The sequence below is a fragment of the Petaurus breviceps genome, unplaced genomic scaffold (assembly GCF_028583685.1).
Source record: "Petaurus breviceps papuanus isolate PSGF00001 unplaced genomic scaffold, PetGlider_PUasm1.0 174, whole genome shotgun sequence".
NCBI lineage: Eukaryota > Metazoa > Chordata > Mammalia > Diprotodontia > Petauridae > Petaurus > Petaurus breviceps.
The window spans coordinates 44242236-44255297 of NW_027185761.1; the positions used below are offsets into that span (position 1 = coordinate 44242236).

Here is a 13062-nt window from a genome sequence, read left to right on the forward strand (position 1 = left end):
AACCTCACTGGTGCTCAGTCTGACCTGACAGTGTGCAGGGTTGGGAAGAGAGGCAAGGAAGAAGGAAATACTTAAGAGTTCTTCACACTGCCGTTCCAGCCTCAGGAGGCCCTGTAGCATAGTGGCAGAGTCCTGGATTGGGAGTCAGAGGGCCTGTGTTCAAATCCTGGATATGCCACTTTCTGCCTTTGTAACCTAGGACAAGTGGCTTCCCTCTCTGAGACTCAGTTTCTTTGGACTTGATGACTTCTAAGGGTCCTTCCAGCACCCAAATCTATGATCTTCTAAATGGTAATATGTCCCAGTTCCCTAAGTGTCATACTCTGTTTTAATCTCAACATATGTAGTATTACTCTGTTCAGTTGTGGGTGTCACCCTTTAAGATGGGCATTGAGAGGCTGGAGAGTGACCCGAGGAGGGCAGTCAAGATGAAGAACAGCTAATAAGCTCATTAGGTCATACATTTAATGATTTATATCATTGCATAGAAGAGCAGTCTGAGCATGTGGTCACAGGAAGCTTGACTGAAGGCTCTGGCAATATGTATCTTAGGGAAGAAAGGACTCGGAAGAGGGAAGTGTTGGCCATCTTCAGGGTTACCAGATTGGCCTGGACAGGGGCCCCGTCCGCTCATTTCATAGTAGAGGAAGCCAAGGGAAGTTGTGATTTGGCCAAGGTCACACAGGTAGAAAGTAGCAAAGCAGAATTCAGTGCCAGACCCTACTCTTCCTACTGTACCACACTGTCTGTCACCTGGTAGAGGCATTAGATTTATTCTCTTTGGCTCCAGAAGGTGTAACTCAGAGTAATGGGTGGAATGTAATTTTAAAAAAAAGCAATTCTACTTTTAAATTCAAGAACTTCTTAACAAGGAGAGTTATCCTTCTATAGGAGGCATCGTTTCCCCCCATGTTGGAGGTTTTCAGAAAAGGGTTGGATGGATATTCATCAGGGAATTTCATGGTCAAGGTTGGGCTCTATGGTCTCTGAGGTCTCTTTGAACTCTGAAATTATATGATGCTATATTTGGGATGAAAACAGTGTGCCCAGTCTGAGCCCTCCCAACCTGCTCCCATGCACCCTGCCTGGCTCAAAGAATTGCTCTCTGTTCCCCATGACCACTTGCAAGAATCAAGCTCAGCTTCAGCTGTGTGATGGACATGGCTTTTTAGCTTACACAACTGAAAGCAGCCCGAGAGGTTGATTTAAGAGTTGGTACTTGTTATCAGCTTCATGTCAAACATCCCTCTGGGATGTTTGACTCAAAGTGAGAATTTAATTACACTTTGAGACATGAGCTAGGTTTACTTTCCTAGATTAAATTATATCCTGTGAAAAGTGTGCTCTCAATATAGTAAGGACTGGATCCCGTCCCTCCCACATGGCTACTGACTCTCCTACCTAGTAATTTAGTGTGAAGTGTGAGACATCTTGTGCCTTCGCTTTTTTAAAGCTAGGTAGTTTGTGTCCATCATACAGTACAGCCATAATCTCCGATAATAGCAGAACTTTGGGAAATATTCTATTTAAGTTGAAAATAAAAGAGTAAAAATTTTGTTAAATGATTTTCAACATTTCCAAAGACAATTACGAGGGACAATCTACAGGTTTCCTGAGCAACCAGTGAGCATTAATGAGATGCTTGAGGAGGAAGCTAGCATCTTAGATGCAAAGCTCAGAGGATCAAAGATCTACAGCCATCTCCTCATTTTACAGATAAGGAAACTGAGGCTCAAAACCTTTGTGCTTCTAAACGACCTGCCAGAGCCTAAATGCTGCTGGATTGGCTCCAGGTGACTTGGTCAAAGTCACACAGATAGGAACAGAGCCAGGGTTAGGGTGAGGGTTCCTCTGACCAAATCAAGTCTTCTTTTCCCCCATGCCACCCTCTACCTTCTTGAGGTATAAAACTGTCCATACTCTTGGGCTGTCAGAGAATATGATGTTCTACTAGAGGGAGGGAGTTTTGCTACTTCTGGTCTCTTCTTTAAAAAATGCACCCCTGGCATTATTTTCTTCAAAAATAATTTTTTAAGATAAAAGCACCATTAAGAATACAAGAAAAACCTTCATGTAGAACATGAACTCAAAGTTCAAAGCTTCTTATTTCTTTGGGAACCTTCTTCAAAAAGATTGGAAAGATTTTAAAAGGTAGAAAAACCCCAATTTACCATGAGTTTTGTTTTGTTTTTTTTTTTTCTTTCAGGCTTTACAGTTGAAATGGCGCTGAGCTACCTCTCAGTGGTAGGTGGACAGCTCCCTTGTAGTGGGCAGGTCACAGCTATGGGAGTCTAAGGAATGCCATCTGATTAAGGCAAAAGGAGACCCCAAATTTAAATCTCTGCAGATGATTATAATCCTGCATAGAGCATCGATTTAAAGGGAGTAGACATTAGAGGGACATTAGGAGATGAGATTGAGGGCTGGGGGGTGTGGTAGGTTATAGGCTATGACTTAGTACAATGAGAAGGTGACTGGTTTGAAATCACATGAACTGGGTTCAGTCAGTTCAACAAGCCTGTATTAAACACTTACTGTGTGCCAGGCTCTGAGTGAAGTGCTGGGGGTGCAAAGAGGAACAGAGGACAGTCCGTGCTGTCCAGGAGTTCACCGTCTACTGAGAGGTTCAAATCCTGTGTCTGTTGCGTACTGCTTATGTAACTTGGGCAAGCCTGTTAGCTTCCTTTGGCCTCCATCTCCTCATCTGCAAAATGAGGCGGTTGGACTAAGGTCCTTTTTATCTCTAGGTATATGCTTGGGGCAGCTAGGTGGTGCAGTGGATAGACTGGCAGGCCTGGAGTCAGGAAGACCTGAGTTCAAATGTGACCTTAGACACTAGCTGGGAGAACCTGGGAAGTCACTTAATCCTGTTTGCCTGAGTTTCTGTTAAATGAGCTGAAGGAAATGGTAAACCACTCCAGTGTCTTTGCCAAGAAAACTCCAAATAAGGGCTGGACAAAATTGAACAACAACAAAAGACCTAGACACCATCTAGTCCAATTCCTTCATTTTACAAACAAGGAACCTGAAACCTAGAAAGGCATATAATGACTTGTCCAGGGTCACACAGATAGCAAAGAGATGTGCTGAGGTTCAAATCCAGACCTTTGACTCCAAATCCAGCCTGCTGGAAATAGTTATCCTTACTCCTTAGTTGAATGGGTGTCATCAAGGACATATATTAGTCTAAAAGTGACTCTTCAAACACCATTTTTAAAGGACTCATGGTTCCAGTACAGGAACTTTTGCTCTGGCGTTTTCACTGGGGGAGAATGGAAGTTTCTTGAGGGCAGGGACTGTTTTATCTTGGCATCTCACATAATCACCATGTAATAAATTCTTATAAAGTGAAGGAATATCATTGACTTTTCACCATCAGAGTGAGACTTCTGCTGGATAAGGGGATAGATGGTGGGGTCTATAGGCAAATGGAGACTTGGTTTACATCAGCTTACGTATTTACTACTTACTGGAAATGATATGGTAACTGCTGCCACAAGCCCCTTATAATAATGGTTGTTAAATAAAGCCCTGCAAGGATGTGTGATTTCATCATTGTGGGTAGTTTGGCCAGTGATGACTGTCTATAACTTGGTATAAACAGTCTTATAGAGTTGCCGAGACCGAAAACAGTGTATCATCCTATAGCCACCTTGGTCTTCAACCTCTTTGAACATGGCCAAGCTGGTCATCAGATGATAGACATGACTCAGGGTCCAATTTTAAAAGCCTCAACATTTTTCCAGTTAAGTAGGGCCTCTGGGACCCTGTGAGCCAATGGGATAATCTCCAGGAACCCAAAATGAGGTATTAGAGAAAGACAAGTTAAGGGAATGAACAACAGAGTAGCAATTAATTGTAATGACTGTTAATACCTATCAGAGACATAACTAGTCATTTTTATGCCTGAGACAAGCAGCATTAAATATGCCCTCTACTCAACCTGTAGGACAGCAGACCCTGATATCACTACAGGAACTTCTTGAAAGAAACCCTGAGACATTAGATAGGGAGAGACCATAGGATACTGTCCCATGGGAGGGAAAAACCTGGAGATACAGCCTCATGAAAGGGGACAGCCCAAGACTCCAGTCCTGTGTTGACTGGGGAGAAAACATTGGATATCAACCTCTAATCCCCACAGAGAGAAGTAGACTCCAAACAGTGACTATGGTGGGAAAAGATCTTTTGAAGCTACAAGAAAATGGGGAGGACACTATTCAGTAAGAATCAGGACTGGGCTCAGCCAGGGAGAACTTGGAATGGTATGTTTCTCCCAGTACAGTCTGGTAACTTCCCAGTTTACCTGATTGTTCTTGCTAACCAATGTTTAGGTTGCTGAAGGATTGAAGGTGCTGTCAAAATGAAAATATGAAAATTTTACAACGATACAATCTTTTCAAATCATTATTTTTAATTTTTATAATTTAAAAAATACTGACTAAATGTCAGTACCCTGGAACAAAGCCCCAGTCACCCTATCCTAGTTATAGCTGATTCCTATCAATACCATGTAATAATGCTCCATTTTACTTAGGATTCTTTTGGTCTCCCCTCTTAAATCTACAGAAAGTTTTTAGAAATTAAATTGACCTTGTATTTGCCCATACCAACCTGTGCTTTTTCTGGAACTTTGTTAATAGGTCATCCTTAGGTCCAATCATCCTAAACAGGTATACGGTGCAGAGGATAGAGTGCTGGACATGGAATCAGGAAGATCTGAGTACAAATCTACCTTAGCCATTTACTAGCTGTGTAGTGACTCTAAGCAAGTCACTTAAAGTCTTTCTGCCTTAGTTTCTTCATCTGCAAAATGAGCAGGAGAATGAAAGGCAAACCACTCCAGTGCTTTTGTCAAGGAGACCCCAACTGGGTTATGAAGAGTCAGACACAGTAAAAAACAAGGGTTAGCTGAGATAGCAACGTAAACTTAACCCTTTGCAAACCTTAAAGCACTAGATAAATGCTAGCTATTATTGTTACAATTATTATGACAATCATAATAAATTATGTTAGAATTACATATTAATAAACGTTACTTCCTATCTAATTACTGATTATACTGGAGTGAATATTACAATAATTCTTGTGTTGTTATCATTACACTCTATCCCCCATGCACTCTATGACCCAGTGATGCTGACTGCCTTCTTCTACCCCACACAGGACACTCCATCCCCTATGGTGGCCCTCCCTCCCCATCTGACACCCAGTTTCCCCAGCTTCCTAAAAGTCTCAGCTCATGTCCTACCCTCTAAGAGGTAGCATAGCTTAGTGGAAGGGCCATTGGATTTGGAGTTAGAAAACCTAGGGTCAGATTCTGCCTTAGATACCTCCTAGCTGTGTGACATAGGGCGAATCGCTTAACCAACTGCGTGCCTCGGTGTTCTCTCCTGTAAAAGGAGGGGGCTGAACTGGAAGTTCTCTGAGGGCCCTTCTAGCTCTGAATCTATGATCCCATGGTTCCACAGGAAGCCCTTCTTTGTCTCCACCCCCACTCCACCGCTTCTGCTAGGGCCTTTCCCTCTGAAATGATCTTCCATCTATCCTGTGTTGTATATAGGTTGTCTCTGCATTAGAATGCAAGCTCCTTGAAGGCAGGAAATTTTTTTTAGTGCTCAGGAAGGTACTTGGAACACAGGAAGTACTTAAAAAATGCTTTTTGCTTAATTGGTCAGAATACACCTGGATTGTTATATTTAGTTCTAGGTGCCACATGTAAGGACAGACACCAACAAAGTGAAAGCTGTCCGGTGGAGGACACGTATGAAGGACCATGGGGATTCGGTTATGGAGAAAATGTAGGGGAGACATGGGATCTGTCTTATAAATGTGAAATGTTGTCATGAGCCAGAGAGGACTGGGCTTGTCCTGCTTGCTCCTAGAGGGCAGAACTAGGAAATCACAAGGACACAAATGTAGGCTTGATTGGGAGGAAATATTTCTCACCTGGAGATGTCCCAAAGTGGAATGGCCTTTCTTGGCAGCTGATAGCTTCCCCCTGGTAGAACCCTTCCAGCACAAGCTGATGGGCAGCAGGGTTCTCTCCCGGGTGTGGGTTGGTTTGGATGCCAGCGGAGATCCTTCCCTTCCAACTCACAGATTCTGTGTCTGGGTAGAAGGCTGATGAATGGGGCAGAATGGAAAGGGTTTACATTTTTAAAAGTAAGCTTCACACGATGGCCAGCAGGGGGAGCTACACGTCAAGAATATTCCCTTTTCCAGATGAGGGCTTCCAGGGACGCTTTCACTCTTGGCTCCCTGGACCTTTTCAGGAGTGGCTTTACACAGGTCACTGTTTTCACTTTTGTTTTGAACTTGCTACCAGAGGCTGTCTGAGCCACTTTGTGGGAACAGACTTGGGCAGTGTTTATTAAATGTCCCCTGGACCAGGCAGACATTGTAGGGATTCAGAGGAAATAGTTGTTATGTGGGTTTCATCTGCCTTTTGGGGATTTACAGCAGAATGGGCAAAAGGGGCCAGGCACTTGTGACAGAGATCTCAGGACACACTTAAATATGAAAAGCAATGCAAAGATTAGAAATAGATGGGAAAGGAACTCTGACAAAGTTAAAACCCCGAGGCAATGCTGCAGCACTGGGAATATAGATTTTTTTTTAGTTTTGATACCTAAGCTGTGATTTTTATTGGCAGAGGGAATTCCCAATGAAGAAACGCCCTCTGCTAATGCAAATAGGTACCTGCTCTGCCATCCATGGTCTTAGATCTTAAAGGATTGTCCAGTGGCCAGTTGGGCAGCTTGGTGGCCCAGTGGACAGAGTGCTGAACCTGGAGTCAGGAAGACTCATCTTCGCAATTTTGAATCTGGCCTCAGACACTTCCTAGCTGCGTGACCCTGGGCAAGTCACTTAAACCTCTTTGCCTCAGTTTCCTCATTTGCAAAATGAGCTGGAGAAGGAAATGGCAAACCACTGCAATATCTTTGCCAAGAAGACCCCAAATGGGGGCACAGAGAGCCAGACAGGACTGAAACATGAACAGCAACAATATGGCCAGCAGGTGTCAGAGGCAGGCTATAAACCCAAGCCTTCCTCACATTGATGCCAGCTCTCTATCCATTACTCTACACTGCACATTATAGCAATGTGAGTTGTTACTAACTATAATGTTAAGAGTTATTACAGATCATTATGTACAATAATATATGTAAATCCATCTTCAGCTGCTTACGAGCTGTGTGACTCTAGGCAAGTCACTTAACCTCTGTCTTAGTTTCTTCTGTAAAAAGGGGATAATAATAACAACTTCCTCCCAGGATTGTTGTGAACATAAAATGAGATAATATTTTAAAGCGTTTTGCAGATCTTAAAGTATTACAGACATGCTCATTCATATTACTGACAAAAACTGATCAGAAAGAAAATCTAAGTAATTATGTTAAGGCATTACAGTGTAATGGGTGGCAGAATCTCAGAGATCATCGAATTGGAGCTGTAATGGAACCTTCAAGACCATGTAGTCTTATGCCTTCATTTTACAGATGAATAAAATGGCAGGATAAGTGACCTGGCCAAGATCACACTGCTAGTCGCTGTAAGAAGTACATTTTGAACCTAGGTCTTCCTAACTTCAGGTCCAACGTTCTATCCATGGTGCCACCTAGTGGCCTCTGTTGGAAGAGACTTGAGTGGTCATCAGGTACTCCCTTAAGAATTCTCTCTGCCATATACCCAACATATGGTCATTCAGCCTCTGGTTGAAGACCTCCAGCAAAGATGAGCCCACTTCCTCCTGAGACACAAGCAATTCCTCTTCTTTTTTAGCTCTGATGGGTAGGAGAATTTTCCCTGACATTGACCCTAAATTTTGCTTGAATGAAATAAAGCAAGAGTAGAGAGTTCGCATTGTGTTCTCTTGGTCCTGCCCACCTGTGTGACATTGGGTAAGTCTCTTCCTTTCTCTGAACATCACTATATTTTCTGTTAAATAAGGATGGGGAACTAAATGATCTCTCAGGTTCCTTCTAGCTCAAATCATCTGAATTCTATGTTAATTGGCAATTGTGTATTTATACTCTAAAATTAGCCATGATCATGAATATGGGGATGGCATCTGTTGCTCCTGATGGCCTGATGCTCTGCTTTCCACTTCCTAATGCAGTAAAATGTGTAGGATACAGATGGCTAGCTCCTTATTCTGATATCACATACAGTATCTGCATACTGAGGAAGAAACCACTAAAAAAACCACTTTCCTCATACCTGTGAAGTTACATATTGGGAAGCAGATGGTGCTGTCTTACAGCTCTTCTCCATGCAAGGCAAGTGCATAATTTAGCCATGAAGAAGCAGGGATTCCCTTCCATGGGATGCTTTAAGAAAAGAGTAATATACGAGCAAACATGTGCAAACACAATGCCTTCTGGTAGTTCTTTTGCCTGGGTATGCAGGATGAATGACAAGTAAGGGTTTGCCAGAATCAATCAATCATTATGGATTTATTAGATGCCTACTGTGTGCTAAATGCTGCTCTCAAGGTTCTTCCATTTTACTGGAAGGAACCAGCAAGATGACAGATAAGTAACATAAAGTAATTGGGGAGAGGACATTAGCGACTGGGGGTTCAGGAAAGACCTTTTGCAGGAGGTGTCAGCAGAGCAGAATGTGGAAGGAGCTAGGGCTTCCAAGAAACAGAGGTGAGGAGGGAGAGTACTTCAGACCTGGGGGACAACCCGTGAAAAGCCATGGAGATGGGAGACGGATTTTCATTTACAAGGAACAGCAAGAAAGGTAACTTTGATGGAGCATGGAATGTATAAAGGGGAATAATGTCTAATGTGTAATAATCCTGGCTAGAGCAGAATTGGGAAATGCTTTAGCTGCTGACAGTGGAGTTTGTGTTTTGTTTTAGGGACAATTAAAACTTGTTAAAAGTTTCTTGATCAGGAGGGACATGGACTGCCCATGCTTTAGGAATTTCAATTTGCCAGCCATGAGAAAGAAAGATTGGAGATGAGAGAGGATAGATGCTGTGGGGCTAATATATATATATATATATATATTTTTTTTTTAAAGAAAGAGGCTATTGTAATTGTCCAAGCAATAAGTGATGAGTTTATGAATTAAAGGAAGTTATAGTGTAAGGGAAGTGAAGGGGACTGATTTGAGAGATATTCTAGAAGTAGAATCAATAATAATTGGGCACTTTTGGACATGGGATAGGAGAATACTTTTGTTTTATGGAATAAAAGACAACAATTCATAAACAGTATTATGGAAAAGGTCAGTAGCCACTAAACCCATCCATTGATTTCTACATTTCACAATTCAGTTTAACACATATTTAATGTACACCTATTACGTTACAATCATTGAGATCAGTTCTGGGATGACACCATTTCTTCCCTCAAGAAGCTTATGTAGCTGTAGAGCGATAAGAGAGAGTTGAGATCTTGATTTGTTGCTGGGGGTAGTGGGACAAAGGTCATCAACCTTTTCATTCTTCTTCAAACAGTCCAGCCTTTGTGATTTGTAAAGAAGAGGTGTGAAAATCGAAGTCCTTTTCCTTTGAGAACGTAGAGCATTTGAAATGTTTGCCTTGACTTGATGTGTATCAGAGCTAAGAACTAAAGCAAAGCTCTTACCATAGATCAGATGGTGAGAGTTGAACTGAGGAAGTGAAAGTCGAGTCCAAGGGTTTTCATAGCAGGGATCTCTGCTTCCTGCTGAGGCAGCTTGACTGAAAGAAAATGGTTCATAGCCACTGGTTAATTGAATTTGTCCCTTTTCTTGCAAAGAGAGTCTTACCAACCACAGCATCCTCACTACATGGCCCCAAAGATAGCAGGAGGGCTAAAAACTGCCAATAGCCGAGGAGACATGACAGCCAGCAAGGTTCTCTCTTTTGCAGAGAGCAGTGCTATCTATTCATCATCAAATAATCATTTAGTAAGCACCTACTGTATTCTAGGCACTATGCCAGCTGCTGTGATAGCTACAGACTACATCATCAGCTCTGCAGAGGCAGATATGTTTGAGTGTATCCTGGTCATATCTGTCCCCTGTATGTTTTTCTCCTATGCAGGTACTCTGACCACACATCTTCATCACATATATAATAATTCATATATGATTTTTATGTAAGGCTACTTTTTCCTAGTAAAAGTACATTTGTGGGAGAGTGAGTTCCAAGCTTCAGGGGGGTGTGGAAGGGAAAGGGCAGATATTCTGTTGTTACTTTATTAGGGATAGAGATAGGGAGAAGGATAGAGTTTGGACCTCTGATTTACAGTGGATAGGGCACTCGACAGGAGTCAGGAAGAACTGAGCTCAAATATGCCCTCAGATATTTGCTACCTATGTGACCCTGGACAAGTCACTTAGCCTCTGTCTGCCTCCATTTCCTGGACTGTAAAATGGGGCTAAGAAGAGCACCTACCTCTCAGAGGGTCATTGTGAAGATCAGTGAGGTAATATTAGTAAGGTCCCTTCGCTGCCTTGAGCGGGAAAGGCTAAGTAACTTGCCCAGTGTTACATATTCAATATGAACTAAGAAGCAAGAATTGAACCCAGGCTTTTCAGGCTGAGTTCAACTCTCCATCCTTTCTGCCAGGGGTGCATGAACTTGTTTATTTTTGAAAACATTTTAATAGCTTTCAATAAAATTGTTTCCTTTGTAATCCTACCTATTTTATATTATACATTTTTAAAAACTGAGGAGGATCCATTGGCTTCCCCAGACCACCAAAGGGATCCATGACAAAATAATACTAACAGCAGTAACATTTATATAGAGCTCGCTGTGTGCCAGGCCCAGTGCTAAGCACTTCATAATTGTTATCTCACTTAACAACATGATGATAAAGGCTGATAATAAATTTGTGTGCCATAGCATGGGTGCCTTACACTAATTAAAAAGAAGGAAAATGGGGCTAGTCGTGTGGAAAAATGTTTTTGTACCAGGGTCAAGTTTATTTGCTTAATTCTTTTTTATATACAATTAACTTAATTTTACTTTTATTAAATTGTTCATTGCACTATGTCACATTTGGAAAGTTATCCAGGCAGGAACTCCCTTTCAAATGACATTACATGGTATGACAGGTTCTGGTGCTGATCAGATTTTTGACTTAAAAAAAAGTTTTTATTGACATCTTTTTTTTTTACACCACACAAATTTCTCCCAGTTCCCTTTGCATAAATCTTAAGCTCTTTTTGAGTCATTTTCCTAGTACTTCTAAGCAGGGGTGTGCTGGAATGGATTTTCAAAAGATTCTTGTTAAACTTTTAGTGTGAGCATTTATATCGCAGAAAGAGGGGAATTATATTAATAAGGATTGGCTTTGTTATTTTGTTGATTATCAAGACTTCAGAAAGTGATGGGGAAAATGTTAATGTTGCAGATTAAACTTAAAAGTGTGTCATACACACATTTTTTTCCCTCAGAGAGCTGGTTGTTAAACATTTACCAGCACCCCTCCTTGTAAGAAACAAGAGTTATGAAAAGCTCTTTTTCTGCCCCCTTTGGTATGGTGGTGAAACCAGTTACTCTAAGAAATCTTTTTCAATGCAACCACTTTATCAATCGGAAATAGAGAGAGGTTAGAGCCCTAAAAATCTTTGGATCATGTCCTTAAGATACATAGACTCCTTAGATGGTTTTCTTTGAAAAAACATTCAAAGCATTTCATTCTTGGCTCAGACTGAATCTCAGCCCCTTAGATTGATCAGTTCCTCAGCTTCCTCTTCCCTTTCCAAATTACTTCCCCTGCAGGCAGCATCTCACGTGATGTACTTCTAAAGGTCTGAGAGTGCGTTGGATGCAGTGTTTATGAATGAAAATCACACCCAAGGAGATCATAAAGGTGTAGTTTTCCTGTAAAACCTTGATTGACTTATAATGCTACACCAAGAGAACTTATACTAGGCTTGTTAATCATAATTATTATGCATCTAGCCTAGTTTAGAGATTTGTGCAAAACTGTGTCAAATATTAAAGGCGAGGTGAGGCTTTCTATCTGCAAAGTTTACACTGCAGACCAAGTGGCCCAGGGTATTTCATAGATGAGAGCAGGGGGGGTGAATATGCAAATTGCTGAAAAGAGAAAAGACTGGAATGAATAATTAATATAACAAGAACTTTTTTATATAATTTATTAATGGGTTTTCTTGGCAAAGATACTAGAAAGGTTTGTTATTTCCCTCTTCAGATCATTTTACAGATGAGAAACTGAGTCAAACAGGGTTGAGTGACTTTCTAAGGGTCACACAGATAGTAAGTATCTAAGGCCAGATCTGAACCCAAGGAGATGGAGTCTTTCTGATCCCCAGACCAGTACTCTGTGCACTGAATCACAGAGCTGCTGCAAAGAACTTTACAGACATTAAAGTGCTATACAGGGTGTCCCAAAAGCCTCAGTGCAGTTTTAAGCTTTAATAAATAATAACATTTACTTTTTAGATAGTATTTTTAGATTTCCTTTTAGATAATAATTTAATATACAAATTTAATAGATGTTAATGGTTTTCTTGTAGTTTAGTCATTCAGTCATGTCCAACTCTTTGTGATCCCATCTGGGGTTTTCTTGGCAGCTTGCCATTTCCTTCTCCAGTTCACTTTACAAATGAGGAAACTGAGGCAAACAGGGGTAAGTGACCTGCCCAGGTTTATGCAGATAGTAAGTGTCTGAGGCCCAATTTGAACTCAGGTAGATGAGTTTTCCTGACTCCAGGCCTGGTGCTCTATCCACTGTGTCACCATAATGATATTAAATTTAATAGATAATAAACAGTTTTCAAACATCATATATGTGTTCGTGATTATTAAAGAACATTTTCCACTCAGAAATTGGGCAAAAAGAGTTAAGACTTTCAGTGACACTTTAAACTCAGTCTTCTTCCTCGGATTCTCTCCCTGCTCCATGTTTCCTTCCTCCTTACATTTCACACAGGTAGACTTTCCCTTTTCTTAGCCTCAGTTTCCTCATCTGTAAAATGAAGGGGTTGAACTAAATGATCTCCTGGCTGCTGTCCAGTTCCAACACCATTATCCTGTTCTCTCTCTGGTCCATTTCAGTTGTAACCACTATTATGTTATGTTAT

The 13062-nt window shown here is 41.3% G+C and overlaps 1 protein-coding gene across 3 annotated transcripts in view; it reads left to right on the forward strand.

Moving 5' to 3' along the window:
* The window catches only part of FRMD4B (FERM domain containing 4B), a 353851-nt gene that overhangs the window by 85380 nt on the left and 255409 nt on the right, over positions 1-13062 (forward strand). The window lies entirely within an intron of this gene.